The 15,903-nt window shown below is 42.2% G+C and overlaps 1 long non-coding RNA gene across 1 annotated transcript in view; it reads left to right on the forward strand.

The window, feature by feature from the left end:
• The window catches only part of LOC141132505 (uncharacterized), a 283,878-nt gene extending 268,242 nt beyond the window's left edge, over positions 1-15,636 (forward strand). The window contains exon 4 of the long non-coding RNA XR_012242913.1: positions 15,534-15,636. This is a non-coding gene — a long non-coding RNA (uncharacterized lncRNA). The remainder of the gene's footprint in view (positions 1-15,533) is intronic.
• The last annotated feature ends 267 nt before the right edge of the window (positions 15,637-15,903 follow it).

Consider the following 15,903-nt stretch of genomic DNA (forward strand, 5'->3'; position numbering starts at 1 on the left):
TTCACCCCCCCCCCCCTTTCTTCTTCTGCATTTTAATCATCTTAGATGGGTTTGATTTGCCTAATGATTAAATTTGGTTTCAATAGATGTTGAGAGCCTATATCAAGTATCCCTTATAAGGGTCAAGTAGTAAGGGAGTTCTTGGAGGAAATGCATTTGAAATTGAGAGAGTATAGTTCTTTAACTTTTGGAATTCATACTAACACTTTTTTACCTTCAATGGATCCCACCAGCTCCAGGTGTAGGGCATAGCAATGGAGACTGCTTGTAGCCAGCAATATGTCAATCTGTACCAGGGGGGAGAGTGTGAGTGTTGCCTTTTTTCATGGATGTCTCCAACTTACTAGCAGACCCTAATGCACTCTTTGAGCAATAAAAGAGATTCAACCTCCATTTAACCTCCGCAGAAAGGCTTTTTCGCAGTAAAAATGTGGAAGAGACTCCCTAAAGAATTAGATCTAGCCAGTTTAGTATATATATTTTTTTGTTTTAAAAAAGAGCTGACAGCATTCCCAAATACACAAAAAATAACTGGATAGTAACATTTATATGTAATAACACCTGACATTGTCTTGATTGTTTTGTGTATATATATATATATATATATATATATACACACGGTGGGGAAAATCATTACTTGATCCCCAGAAGATTTTGTAAGTTTGCTTACTTACAAAGTAATGAAGGGTCTATAATTTTTTTTTATCATAAGTGTATTTTAAATGATAGAGACAGAATACAGACCAAAAATCCAGAAAAAAACACATGGTACAAATGTAATAAATTGAGTTGCAGTTTGGTGAGTACATAAAGTATTTGATCCCCAAGCAAAACATGATTTAGTACTTGTTGGATAAACCCTCGTTGGCAAGCACAGAGGTAAGACATTTCTTGTAGTTAGTGACCAGGTTTGCACACATCTCAGGAGGGATTTTGGTCCACTCTTTTTTACAGATCTTCTCTAAATCCTTGAGATTTCTTGTCTGTTGATTGGCAACTCAAAGTTTAAGCTCCCTCCATACATTTTCTATAGCATTAAGGTCTGGAGACTGGCTATGCCACTCCATGACCTTAATGTGCTTATTCTTGAGCCACTCATTTGTTGCCTTGGCGGTATGTTTTGGCCATTGTCATGCTGAAAGACCCATCCATGACCCATCTTCAGAGGGAAGAAGGTTCTCATCCAAAATTTTACAATACTTTGCCCCATACATAGGGCCCTCAATGCGGCAAAGTCGGTCTTTACAGAGAAACAGCCTCAAAGCATAATGTTTCTACCGTGGTGCATGAATGTAGGGATGGTGTTCTTAGAGTCATATTCAGCATTTTTTTTCCTCCAAACATGGCGAGTCCCCCTCCTCAAGAAGGCACATATACAGTCAGGCCAATGAATATCTAAATGATTCAGAGAAGGATTGGGAGAAAGTGCTGTGGTCGGATGAGACCAAAATAGAACTCTTTGGCATTAACTTGATTTGCCGTGTTTGAAGGAAGAAAAATACTGACTATGACCCTAAAAACACCATCCCTACAGTCAAGCATGATGATGGAAACATGATGTTTTGGGGCTGTTTTTCTGCTAGAGGTAAAGGCCAAATTTGCCGCATCGAGGGGCCAATGGATGGGGCCATGTATTGTAAAATCTTGGATGAGAACCTTTTTCCCTCAGCCAGAACACTGAAGATGGGTCATGGATGGGTCATAGATGTGTCTTTCAGCATGACAATGGCCCAAAACATACAGCTAAGGCAGCAAAGGAGTTGCTCAAAAAGAAGAACATCAAGGTCATGGAGTGGCCTAGTCAGTCTCCGGACCTTAATCCTATAGAAAAGTTATGGAGGGAGCTGAAACTTCGAGTTGCCAAGAGAGAGCCAATAAAAGGATTTAGAGAAGATCTGTAAAGAAGAGTGGACCAAAATTCCTTCTGAGATGTGTGCAAACCTGGTCACCAACTACAAAAAATGTCTTACCTTGGTGCTTGCCAAGAAGGGTTTCTCCACCAAGCACTAAGTCATGTTTTGCTTGGCGATCAAATACTTATTTTACTCACTGAACTGCAACTTAATTTATAGCATTTGTTTTATGCAGTGGGGGCCCGTCCATAGGGAGAAAGCCAGGAACTAGCTGCCGCTGAAGGGGAGAGACAGACGCGGCATGAAGGAGGGCTGTGCTGCCGGGGACACAGATGTTAGGAGGACTCTGCTGCTCTGCTGATAAGGACACAGATGTAAGGAGGACTCTGCTCTGCTGATGGGGACACAGATGTAAGGAGGACTGTGCTCTGCTGATGGGGACACAGATGTAAGGAGGACAGTGCTCTGCTGATGGGAACATAGATGTAAGTAGGGATTCCGCTGACGGGGACACAGATTTAAGGAGGGATTCTGCTGATGGGGACACAGATGTAAGTAGGAACTTTGCTGACAGGGACACAGATGTAAGGAGGGGTTCTGCTGATGGGGACACAGATGTAAGGAGGGACTCCACTGATGGGGACACAGGATGTAAGGAGGACTCAGCTGCTGGGGACACCTTATGTAAGGAGGGACAATGCTGGGGGCACCTAATATAAAGAGGGACTCTGTTGGGGGCACCTGATGTAAGGACGGACTCCTCTGGGGGCACCTGATGTAAGGACGGACTCCTCTGGGGGCACCTGATGTAAGGACGGACTCCGTTGGCAACACTTGATGGCATCTGGTGGCAAGTGATGTGGCAGGTGACACGCTCAGGGCTCCCACTGATTCTGCATTATGGTGAGTTGAATGATTTCATTTTATATTACAATGTAATAATAGAAATAATGTGCTTCAATCATCCTGACACCATAACAACCATGGTGCCGGGATGATTGAAGTGCTAACACCAGGTGTTTGGAGAATCTTCCTATATGCTGATTGTTAAACTTTCTAGAATACACATATTTCTATTGTTGTGTAGGATCTGGGCCTGCTGTCCCTCCCTCTCTCCCTCCCTCTCCCTCCATCCCTCATTCATCTCAGACGCTAACCACACCTCCTTAGAGCCACACCCTTTAATCCACACCCACTATTTCGCTGAAACCACACCTATTTTCACCAAGTGGGAGGGGTAAAAAAGGAAGGGCGGGGTCTGGCGCCCCCCATCCTAAAACTTTACCAGCTGCCACTGGTTTTTCGTGTTTTTTCTGGATTTTTGGTTGATATTCTGTCTCTATCATTTAAAATACACCTATGATAAAAAATATAGACCCTTTATTTCTTTCCAGGGTTAGAACTTTATTATTTCAGTCACATGGAAATACTGTATACAGCGCAGTAAAAAACTACAACTCCCAGAATTCCGAGTACCGGTAATGTGTATGCGTGGTGACATGACAACCTCCAGCTCTTCCCTATGCATTTCTTCAGGTGCCCTGAATGAGGTCATATTTTATTAAACATATAGGGACCACAGATTTATATAAACCAAGCACTGTTTGACTTCAGTATATTTTCTGGTAAGCCTTTCATGTATCGCATGGTGTAGTGGATACTGGTTGTAATTGCAAGGGTTTATCCAACAAGTACTAAATCATGTTTTGCTTGGGAATCAAATACTTTTTTTACTCACCGAACTGCAACTCAATTTATTACATTTGTATCATGTGTTTTTTTCTGGATTTTTGGTTGGTATTCTGTCTCTATCATTTAAAATACACTTATGATAAAAAAATATAGACCCTTCATTACTTTGTAAGTAAGCAAACTTACAAAATCTGCTGGGGATCAAATAATGATTTTCCCCACTGGCTAGATCTAATTCTTTAGGGAGTATCTTCCACATTTTAACAGCTCTTACTGCGAAAAAGCCTTTCTGTATGTGGAGCTTAAATCTCTTTTATTGCTCAAAGAGTGCATTAGGGTCTGCTAGTATGTTGGAGACATCCATGAAAAAAAGGCAACTCTCACACTCTCCCCCCTGGTACAGATTGGCATATTGCTGGCTACAAGCAGTCTCCATTGCTATGCCCTACACCTGGAGCTGGTGGGATCAATTGAAGGTAAAAAAGTGTTAGTATGAATTCCAAAAGTTAAAGAAATATACTCTCTCAATTTCAAATGCATTTCCTCCAAGAACTCCCTTACTACTTGACCCTTATAAGGGATACTTGATATAGGCTCTCAACATCAACATACAGACCCTTATCATAAGGGATACTTGATATAGGCTCTCAACATCTATTGAAACCAAAATTAATCATTAGGAAAATCAAACCCATCTAAGATGATTAAAATGCATTGATTAAAACATACAGAAAACCTGTATGCACAATTTGATTGCCTTATAACCCGCTATATGGACTGTAAGATTGGGGTGATAAAACTCAAGCATCAGGTACATTCACAATGAGTTGTGCCAGTCCAAAACTGTATTTTAAGTGCATGACAGCCCACTTTTTTTTAAAAGCAAGTCAAAGTTCATATAGATAGCTCTTCCCACTTAGGAATCTTTATCACTGCAAAAACATAACATTCAGTCTCCTGGCTCTCTTGTGGCAGCTTTACTGCTCCGAGATCTCTGCAGGGTCTTCATGACCATCAAACACCTTTTGGTCTTCCTGACCTTCCTGACCTTCAAACACATCCAAGTTGTATGCACAGAAGCTGACCTTTAGCTCTGTGTCATTCCTTGCAGCTCCCTAGCTGTGCTTGGCACTTCCTCTCAGGCTTGGGCCTTCCTCTGTCCCAACCTGGCCTCGATGTATGGCAGCATCCCACACGGCTCCCCTCAGAAACACTGAAATCCCTCAGGAGGGTGGGGTCCTGAGCTCTATTTCTGGCTATATTATGAATCCAGCACACACCTGAATACTCAGTGTGCTTGCTTTTCTCAAAATCTGTCGTAAACCACCATCCTACCGAGTAGCACTGGGTCCCCTGCTACAGGACATATTGCATAAATGACATACATGACCAACAAACTCCATAATTCTCTCCTAACCGCTTCCCGCCCGGTCACTGTTTATATATGGTTCTGGGAGAACGTACCCATATGTCTTCCCACATTTGGTGATTGTGCGTGGCCTCGGGGCCATGTAGCAGTGCGATCTATGATGGCTGTGTCTCTTGAACACATTATATCACCAATCGTGGTACAGGGCTACTGTGATTGTGCATGTTCCATGTGACTGACTTATTCATGGGATTGCCATGAATCCCATGAATAAGTCGGTTGCAATGAAACATGTCGGGGCGTGGCTATACGGCAAGCATCTGAAGCGTGACGCAAGACATTGTGACGTGACATGCTGCATCCAATGGTGGAGGAATGAGACTAGGAGTGGATGAGACTGCAAAGCTGACACACTATCCTGAGTCCGCCGTGATCATTATAGATCGCTTTACCAGTGCATGGAGTTTATGTTACGATTTCCTTTGGAGTGTTTTTTCGGCCTGCTTTGGTTTTTACACATGTGAGTGCAATGGTGTGCGATGGTTTGAATTTTTAATAAATTTGCTGTACTTTATCACACTATTTGGAACATTTTTCTATTTTCATGTGGAGCAATCACTTCTTGAGGAAAAGGATTTGTTGCATTTATGCTCGCTATTTGGAGATCACGTTTGGAATCTGGAAATCACATTTTAACCCCCAATAAGTGTGGGTTGAGGCGAGTTATGCCAAACACGAGAGTGGGAGGCAATTGTAGCTGGTGAGTGCAAATCTTTAAGTGGGAGTGGAAGCACAAACACTGAGGTGTGGTGGAAGATCACAAAGAACAACCAAGAGTTTTCATTTATAGATTTTTTCAGACCATTCATCGGAATATTTATGAACTTTATGTCAACACTTTATTCATTATTTTCACATCTGTTACAAGGTGTGTTATTTTGATTATTATGTGATATGATGTGTTTGCTCACAGTGTTCACCAATAACTTTTTTTTGTTAGAATATATTCACATGATATGAACTTTATGTTAAGACTTCATTTATCATTTTCACATCTGCCACAGGGTGTGTTGCTTTGAACATTATGTGATAGGATGTGTTTGCTCACAGTGTTCACCAATAACTTTTTTGTCAGATCACATTCATATTGTGACTGATTTTCAATGAGGGTATTATTGTCAATATTCACACATATATACCTTTACTGTTCATTTAGATTGATCATTGCTTTCATTAGCACATTTTTATTTTTAATTTTTATTTTTTCATTTTTTATTTATTTGAGCGCTGCTATTTACTCCACTTATCTCTAGAGGTTTAAATTCAGTCAGGCACATTACACTACCAAATGTGAGTGGATTTGATACCCTTTACTGAATAAAAAATCTTTTAACAGTCTGCACTAAGAGATCCTGTATTTTCTCTTTTTCATGCTTCTTGGAGACTGCCTCTGCTCCCCACAAGAGGCTTGCCCTAAAGTGCTGACATCCCTGTGATCCTTCAATCCCATTTCCGGATGAATTTGTTTTAAATAGCATCTGCCTATTTAAGACTTATGCCCTGTACACACGGTCGGACATTGATCGGACATTCCGACAACAATGTTGGCTCAAACTTGTCTTGCATACACACGGTCACACAAAGTTGTTGGAAAATCCGATCGTTCTGAACGCAGTGACGTAAAACACGTACGTCGGGACTATAAACAGGGCAGTAGCCAATAGCTTTCGTCTCTTAATTTATTGTGAGCATGCGTGGCACTTTGTGTGTCGGATTTGTGTACACACGATCAGAATTTCCGACATTTTCCGACGGAAAATTTTATAGCAACTTTGTGTGTCGGAAATTCCAATGGAAAATGTGTGATGGAGCCCACACACGGTCGGAATTTCCGACAACAAGGTCCTATCACACATTTTCCGTCGGAAAATTCGACCATGTGTGCAGGGGATTAGACTGTGGACTTTTACATATGGATATCCTTACAAGACTTAAGATCATTACAATGCGCCATATTCCATTTTTTTGGGCATCAAATAGTATATCCCCAGTAAATAGGCCAGATATGGGATGAAATTATACAAAGTTTGTGAGAGGGACACAGGGTACACTCATGACTTCCAGGTTTATTAAGGAAAAGACAGCTGGAGCCCCCTAGATACTAAACCTATATGGGGAGCAGTGAAAAAATTGTATGGGACCTTTATCAACCCTATTCCATTAGGGGTACCACCTCTATGTGGACAATTCTTTTACCGGTCTGCCCTATTTCCGGCACTTTATTTCCAGCAAACTTTAACCTGTGGTACATTGCAGCCACACAGCATGGGCTTCCCACAAGACTGGAGGCTACAAAGCTGAAAGGGAGGAAGTCAGTCAGTTTACAGAATGAATATGTCTTGGCCCTTAAATGCAAGGATAAACAAAATGTGTGTCCTTTCCTTCATCCACAAAGACACCTAAGTGGAAATTTGAGGAAGGCATAGCCCACTCCAAAAACCCAATTGCATACACTCCTACGTCATCCATTATAAGTCCACAGAAAGACATGGCTTCTACCTAGGAGAATGATGTATGACTATGACCAGAACTAAATAAAATGATGTATGCTTTTTACAAAAAATATGACTGTGTGTCTTATGTGTTGAATAAAAAGTCCCATAGGAAGGTTTTTGTGTGAATAGTATATACAGTAGCCTTTTTATGTACAATGACTGTCCAGTGGCTCCTGAACTGCTGCACCCAATGATAGTGATGTCTGGGTGCACCTGCCTGTACCACAAACTTTATCAAGAGCCCAATTCCCTTATGGTTCAAGTGCAGGCTAGGTTGCAAAGCCTTACGCTGATGAAATTACTTATCATAATGTAGCCACGCCAAGCCCCTATAAACCCTATATATGCACCTATAGCAGTGTTTCTAAACCAGAGTTCCATGGATCTGGGTTCCTCCTGAGGTTGCCAGGTGTTCCTTGAACAGTGAACAATTGTGGATTGATCTCCGACCTACACTGGCCATCAGTGTAATGGGGCAATTTTGCTCTGAGCACCAGTGTAAATGGGTCACTTCTATACTGACAGCTAATATTAGAGGACACGTCAATTTTTACTGTCGTCCTTTTTTTTAAGTTATTATTTATTTTAAGAATAATACTGAACATAATTTTGTAGGAGTTGGTAACAACTTTATCTGTCCTGGTGTCAAATAGGCCAGGTACACTACATTACTTTCAGTTTGTCTTCAACTTACTGATCATGCTATTGTACCATGAGCTGTAGGTGTAATCTTTTTTAGAGGTGAAAATGTTTTTATTGTTTACATTTTCAAAGAAAAGAACAGGACACAGCATCAAACTTATACAGTGCCTTGAAAAAGTATTCATACCCCTTGACATTTTCCACATTTTGTCATGTTACAACCAAAAACTTAAATGTATTTTATTGGGATTGTATATGATAGAGCAACACAAAGTGGCACATAATTGTGAAGTAGAAGGAAAATGATAAATGGTTTTCAACATTTCTTACAAATAAATATCTGAAAAGTGTGGCGTGCATTTGTATTCAGCCCCCCTGAGTCAATACTTTGTAGAAACACATTTTGCTGCGATTACAGCTGCAAGTCTTTTTGGGTATCTCTCTATCAGTTTTGCACATCTAGAGAGTGAAAATTTTGACCATTCGTCTTTGCAAAATAGCTCAAGCTCTGTTAGGGTGTCTGTTAACAGCAATTTTCAAGTCTTGCCACAGATTCTTAATTGGATTTAGGTCTGGACTTTGACTGGGCATTCTAACACATGAATATGCTTTGATCTAAACCATTCCATTGTAGCTCTGGCTGTATGTTTAGAATCGTTGTCCTTCTGGAAGGTGAACCTCCGCCCCAGTCTCAAGTCTTTTGCAGAATCTAACAGGTTTTCTTCTAAGATTGCCCTGTATTTGGCTCCATCCATCTAACCATCAACTCTGAACAGGTTCCCTGTCCCTGCTGAAGAAAAACATCCTTACAACTTGATGCTGCCACCACCATGTTTCACGGTGGGAATGGTTTGTTCAGAGTGATGTACAGTGTTAGTTTTCCGCCACACATAGCGCTTTGCTTTTAGGCCAAAAAGTTCCATTTTGGTCTCATCTGACCAGAGCATCTTCTTCCACATGTTTGCTGTGTCCCCCACACGGCTTCTCGCAAACTGCAATTGGTACTTCTTATGGCTTTCTTTCAACATTGGCTTCTTCTTGCCACTCTTTCATAAAGGCCAGATTTAGTGCACAACTATTAGTTGTCCTGTGGACAGATTCTCCCACCTGAGCTGTGGATCTCTGCAGCTCCTCCAGAGTTACCATGGGCCTCTTGGCTGCTTCTCTGATTATTGCTTTCCTTGCCTGGCCTGTCAGTTTTGGTGGACGGTCATGTTTTGGTAGGTTTGCAGTTGTGCCATACTCTACATTTTCAGATGATGGATTGAACGGTGCTCCATGAGATGTTCAAAGCTTGTTTTTTTTTTAACCTAACCCTGCTTTAAACTTCTCCACAACTTTATCCCTGACCTGTCTGGTGTGTTCCTTGGCCTTCATGATGCTATTTATTTACTAAAGGTTCTCTAACAAACCTTTGAGGGCTTCACAGAACAGCTGTATTTATACTGAGATTAAATTACATGCAGGTGGACTCTATTTACTAATTAGGTGACTTTTGAAGGCAATTGGTCCCACTAGATTTTAGTTAGGGGTATCAGAGGAAAGGAGGCTGAATACAAATGCACGCCACACTTTTCACATATTTATTTGTAAGAGAAATTGAAAACCATTTATCATTTTCCTTTCACTTCACAATTATGTGCCACTTTTTGTTGGTCTTTTACATAAAATCCCAATATACATTTATGTTTTTGGTTGTAACATGACAAAATGTGGGAAATTTCAAAGAGTATAAATACGTTTTCAAGGCACTGTAGTAAGTCAGCAACAATGGCTATCACCCAAAGCATGATATGTACAAGTAAAAAAAAATCATTCCAAACTGAGAGTTGTGTCACACTGGAGGAACCAGGTTGAGTAGAAACGTCAAATCTGATTAATAATACAAGTAATTAGGGCTTTTTTCAGCGGGAACGCAGGGGAACGCAGTTCGGGGACCCCCAGAACTGATTCTATCTAATGGCAAGGGGTGCTGGGGTGTGCTGAAGGGTCTACTGATGCTGGCTGCTGGAAGATCTATTGTTGCTGGAGGGAATCTGTTTTTGTGTGATGGCCTATTGTTGCTGGGGAGGTCTATTGTTGCTGGTGGGGGTTCTATTGTTGCTGGGGGAGGTTATGTTGGGGGGGTTAACTGCTGTTGTAAGGGATCTACTGTTAAAGGAGGGGTCTATTGTTTCTGGCTGCTGGCCGCTGGGAGATTTGGCCTTGCTGCCGGGGGTCTATTGTTGCTGGGATGATATTTTGTTGCAGGGGTCCTATGTTGCTGGGGGGTCTATTGTTGCTGGGGGGGTGTATTGCTGCTGGCTGCAGGGAATCTATTGTACTGCTTTTCTTGTTATCATTACCAATTTCCATACAAATCACTTTAGCATAGCATGACATAATCATACTTGGCTCTGTATTCTCTGAATGAGACGGTGCTAGGAGGTGGGTAGGGGGTGGAACCAAGAGATGTTGCTCAGAGGTGGGTAGGGGGCAGAGACAAGAAGTGACTCAGTAGGTGGGACTTCCAGCACCTATTCTCTGAGAAAAAAAGCCCTGCAAGTAATCATAAGAAAAATATGGCATAGACGTATGTAGCTGGAAACATCAAACGGACCATTGACTAATCCACAATGGCGGATAACACAAGTATAACCTGGGATGTTATGAAGTAAACAATGATTGTACAAAGAAAAAATAGGCAGCGGAATAAAAAGGAAGGAATGAAAGGAGGAAGAGAGAAAGAAGGGCGAGGGAAAAAGAAGAAGGGAGGAAAACTGGGATGAGGATCTAGAGGTATAGGACCTAGAAGGTCCATTTGGTTGAGAGAGGTATCCCTTGAGTAACTACATGGCACGGTAAAGGGAAAAACTAGTAAAAGGAATGTCAGAGATAAGACCTAAGCTAGTGGAGGGTTGATGACGTACTTGCTGATGTTGAGAGCATGTCCGTGAGGGTGTCAGAGTAACAAAAGTGGATCCAAATATACCATAAAACCTTGTATTTGTCGAAAGTGTCACTATCAAGCGCCAACATTTCCTCCGTTTGTATGATGTTGTTCACAGTGGACACCCATAAAGATAGTGGAGGATTAACTTCAGTTTTCCAAAATAAGGGGATGATCTGTTGTGCTGTGGACAAAAAGAAACGTAGGAGGCTCCATTTTTGGGAGGCTATAGAGCCTGGCAGCATGGACAGGAGCGTATCCTCTCACAGATATGTAAGCACATACCTAAAGCCGAGCCACAGCACCAAAAGATGGCAGAGGTGGACGGAAAAATCTTGTGTAATGTCGATGGGTCCCTATACCAGCGGGGAAAGATCTTAAAGTTTTTTTTCCTAGGAGTAGCAGGAGATAGTAGACTTATGTGTGAAATGGAATGAGGTCAGCCAATCCACCCTTGAAAACTCTTTTCCCAGATCCGTGGACCATGCCTTGGAGTATGTTGGTAAGTCGTCATGAGTTAATGCGTGGATCAGGCAATAGAGGGAAGATAGTAGATGGCTGGGCAACTCATGGAGAGAGCACAGCCATTCAAATTCAATAAGGGGTGATGCGTTTGAGTAGAGAGAAATAGCTGTTTACAGAAGGATGACAGATGGAGAGTAGTAAGCCAATCTTGTGAACCTGTAGGGACAAGCAGGGTTCCATGTTGAGGGTGCACAAACAGATTCGCTCTCGGCCAGGCAGAGCATGAGAATGCTCCTACTGAAGAAACTCCCACCCCCTGGGGGAAAGCAGGGTTGTGAGGGAGAGGGGACAGAGGAGAGAATGGAGTATAGAACTCTCTTATACCATAAGCGAAGGGCAGCTAAGGTCAAAGGAGAAGAGGAGTGTAGGCAGTGTAGGTTCACCACTATAACCCCACAAAGGGGCTCTTAGGTCAACTGGTTTCAGGTCTTGCGTGATCATAGTAGAAGCTTTAGTGAAAGGGAGATTGAACCATTCAAGAGTACAAGCCATTATTGCAGCTTTATAGTAGAGTTCGTAATCTGGTAGGCCCGCCCCTGCAAAGCGGATCGATAAAGACCTCAAGGAAATGAAAAAAGACTTAGGGACCAAAATAGGGACAGTTTAAAATAAATCTAATAGTTTAGGGTGTCCATCTTTAAGGTGCAAATGTGCACGAACTAAGGTAAAGAGGAGCTCCCCCAAGAGTCCAGATCCTTCCTAATATTAGAGAGAAGAGGGACATAATTAAGCATCTAAAGGTCGGACAGGTTGGAAGGAATTAAATAGGAAATGCCCCTAGTTTGCCATTGAAAAGAAACGTTAGCATGAAGTTGGGACATTGTAGTCTCCAACAGAGACACATTGAGAGCTTCTGCTTTGGAGATATTAAGTTACTAAAAGACCCAATATTTTATGATGAGAAGAAGGTGTCTGGATATCCTGAACGGAATTGTTTTGGTGAATGGCAAACACCAGGTGTTCTATGACAATGACAAATAGAAGAGGAGAGAGGGGGCACCCCTGACGTGTGCCATTAGATTTGCAAACAGCTCAGAAGAGGTGCCATTCACCAGAATTGATGCAGAAGTTTGAGAGTAGAAGGACATGACTTTGGCAAAAAAAGGAGTTCCCAAACCTAATTGCTCTAGAGAGAGGCACAAGAATTGCCAATTAATTCTAACAAGTGATTTTTCCACGTTGTAATCTTCTTTAGCAGGGGTTTCCCAGAACCTGAAAATTACCTCAAGGGTTCCTAAAAAGGTTTAGAAAGGCTGACCTATAGCGTCAAGATATCAAACAACAGGGGAGCAGTTGTCCGTGCTTTCTCACCCATAATACTTGCCAAAACAGTGAAGGCCTGAATCCAGTTAGAAAATGGTCTGGGGATAAGCTGCTTTCAACACCTCTCCTCCGTTCTGTTTTTGTCACAATTATTGAGCTTACTGACACTCCGAGCCCTTTTTCAGGGGTGTGTTTCTGGTATTCTGAGCCCAGTGGGGTCCACGGACACCCACATATCCTGGAAGGCGACTCTGGTGCCTTAAGGGCAGCCATCAATCTACTCCTGGATGTACTTCCAGTCACTGGCACTGAGAAAAAGCAGAGGGTGCCAGTTCCCTCTGCCACTTGTAGGTGCTACCTTCTTTTGTTGAGTCACCCCTCCACTGCGATGCCTAGCAGGTCCTCTGCACAGTGTTTCCAGGTCAGCTGCCCCAATATTCCTGGTCCACAGTCTCCATTGAGGCAAATGAGGGGACTAAATCCCTGCTGCAGTCTACCGCTGAACCTCTCCTGCACTGAGCTGTCCTTCTTCTGGCCTTCAGAAGCAGGGGCTGTTGCAGGCTCCTGGTTGTATGAAGATTAAGATGGTTTGTCACAAGCTCCTTGATCTTCTGAGGGTCCTTTCAGCAACAGGGATCATTTTCCAGGACTCATGTCAGTGGCAAAAGTGAAAGGGTATGCCCTGGGGCACTAGAGGGTCCCTGTGGGGGTTCCCTCCCTAATTGCTGGACTCGGGTGTGTAGAAAGGGCTCAGGCGCTTAGGGTTTCTGAGCCTCCTAGGGTGTTCAGAAACTGTAAGCAAGGAAATATGGTAGCAGGACCCCCCATTGTCCAACATGTCTGTCAGCTGATGTTGAAGTCACTGCATAACTCTGACTTTAGATGCAGATCTGACTAGCTCCATCAAGAATTCAAGGTCACTCATACTCTCTCTTCTTATCTGCAGGGTACAGTCACCAGAATCTTTCTTTTTTGCCTGAACTGTTTAGGATTTAATACCCAGCAGCCTTCACAGGAACCACCCTTGTGGCATCACCCTGCCCATCTGACCTTTAACCACCACTCTGATACCTGAAACCTACACCACTTCCACACTAAATTCACATTTGTATCCCTTTTCTGACCTGTTCCTCCCCTTAGTTATGCAGATCCCACTGTCCATTTGCTCTTCTCTGGATCTCACTTTATAAACATATAGCCACCCTCCTGTAAGCAGGATTCTTTAAATTTAGTCTACATGGCTGTAGTCAGCCAATGCCAATTTGTCATCTGTTCTTGTTCAGTTTCCCCTAAGTTCAGCCTGCCTGTCAGTTGTGTCTGCTGTCAGTAGGTAGCATTGTCACCTCTGGCATTAGTGTGAGGAGACACAGTGGGCTTGTATTATTCATATTTTTTCCAGCCAACCACTAGGAGTTTCTTTGCCAGTAGAGCATCATGGGAAAGAGTATAAATATTTCGAGCTGGAGAAAGCCCCCCTCCCCTGGCTGTGGCCTGGGGATGATGCATGTGATCTGAGCTGGTTCTTTAGGCTGCCCGAAGTGACCTGTCTATGAACTTTCCCTATCTGGATGCAGGATGGAGAACCAGTAGGAGCTGGGTGACTCCCCTGAAAAGAAATGTGGCTGCCTATAATATCTGCTTAAGAATTCTAGTAAACAGGAGTGTCGGTCCTGACATTAATGCCCTGTCCTGTGCAGTAACATGTAGAGTTCTGGAGATCTGCTTAAGTTTGGAACATCTGTGACCCTTTCCCTCTCTCCTGTGATGTGTGAGTAATAAACCTACTGTTTATTTGATCTAAAGCGACTGACACCTAATTCCTTACAGACGACCCCAACACTAGTAGTTAGGGATCCAGCTCTGAGGGGAAATGTCAGTCCCTCCTGCCTCTGGAGGTACCACCATAACTCTAAGGGTCGGGGGGGGGGGGGGGGGTTACAAACAGTAGAATGCTTAAAGAGGCCGAAAGGTGCAGGGCCAAGTTCAACTTCAAGAAAAAGTTGAGCTTTGCCTATAAATTCAACCCATATCTATTAGTTTACTTATTTTCTTGTTGGTTTTCACTGGTGGTAAGCCCTAATGCTATATATTTTTTTAATCTTATGATCAGTTTCATTAAAAAATTGCTCTAATAAAAAAACTAGCATGTGACAGTTCCCCATGATGGGCATATCATAATGTACATCCTAGTACAAAACATACTCCACTTTTGTAAAAAAAATGGTTAACAATCAATATTCAGTATAGGACTTAGGTTTGTTCATTTTCATTGTGCTAGTTCAATAATATTCTGTGAAAGCCATAATAGATACATGGTCAGTCATTATGACCTATAACCCATCTTTTTTTAGATGTGCTGTCTCTTCATCTGCGAACAATATCAAAGAAAAAATGGGCTGTTATCACACGTTATTTGTTCATAATGTTTACTTGTTTAAAAAATAAATCACAAAACTATATCCCTTTGAATGTGAGCTTCAATAGCTGCTGCTTTAAATGGAGCATCTATTTTCTCCATTAATGGATGAGTACAAGGTGCATTCCATTTCAGCTCTCCAGATGATTTTCCAACCAAATACTTAGCAGCTCAGGCATGCCGATGTAGTTATTTGATGGAAACTGCTAGGGGACCATTTGTAGGAAAACATTTTCATTGGTCTGTAAGGTACCACAAGCTTATTTCCTTTCCTGCTCATTTCTTAAAGCCAATATTGAACAAGACCAGGAACAAACGATTGAGAAACTGTAAGAAGCCTAAGAAATACTGTCTGGGAAGAAAGAAGATACCCATATCCCATGGAGTTAAGGTGATTTATAGTGACCATGAAAAATGTACTTATTTTGTGCCCCTCCTCTCTTCACTGTTCAGTTTCAAGTCAATACTCTTGCAAGGGTCATTTAATTATCTCACTCATACTCCTAAATCTCTTTATGAGAGTATTTGGCTGTAAAGCTCAACATAATTTCAAATATATTGGCTCGAGTGCTGCATGCCAGCCAAAGTAAATTAGCAACTTAAAGGCTGCCTTTTTCCTCACAGCGGTTCCATCATGCTTACGTTCAGTCTACAGCGCT

This window comes from Aquarana catesbeiana, linkage group LG03, assembly GCF_042186555.1.
Source record: "Aquarana catesbeiana isolate 2022-GZ linkage group LG03, ASM4218655v1, whole genome shotgun sequence".
NCBI classification, from domain to species: Eukaryota; Metazoa; Chordata; class Amphibia; order Anura; family Ranidae; genus Aquarana; species Aquarana catesbeiana.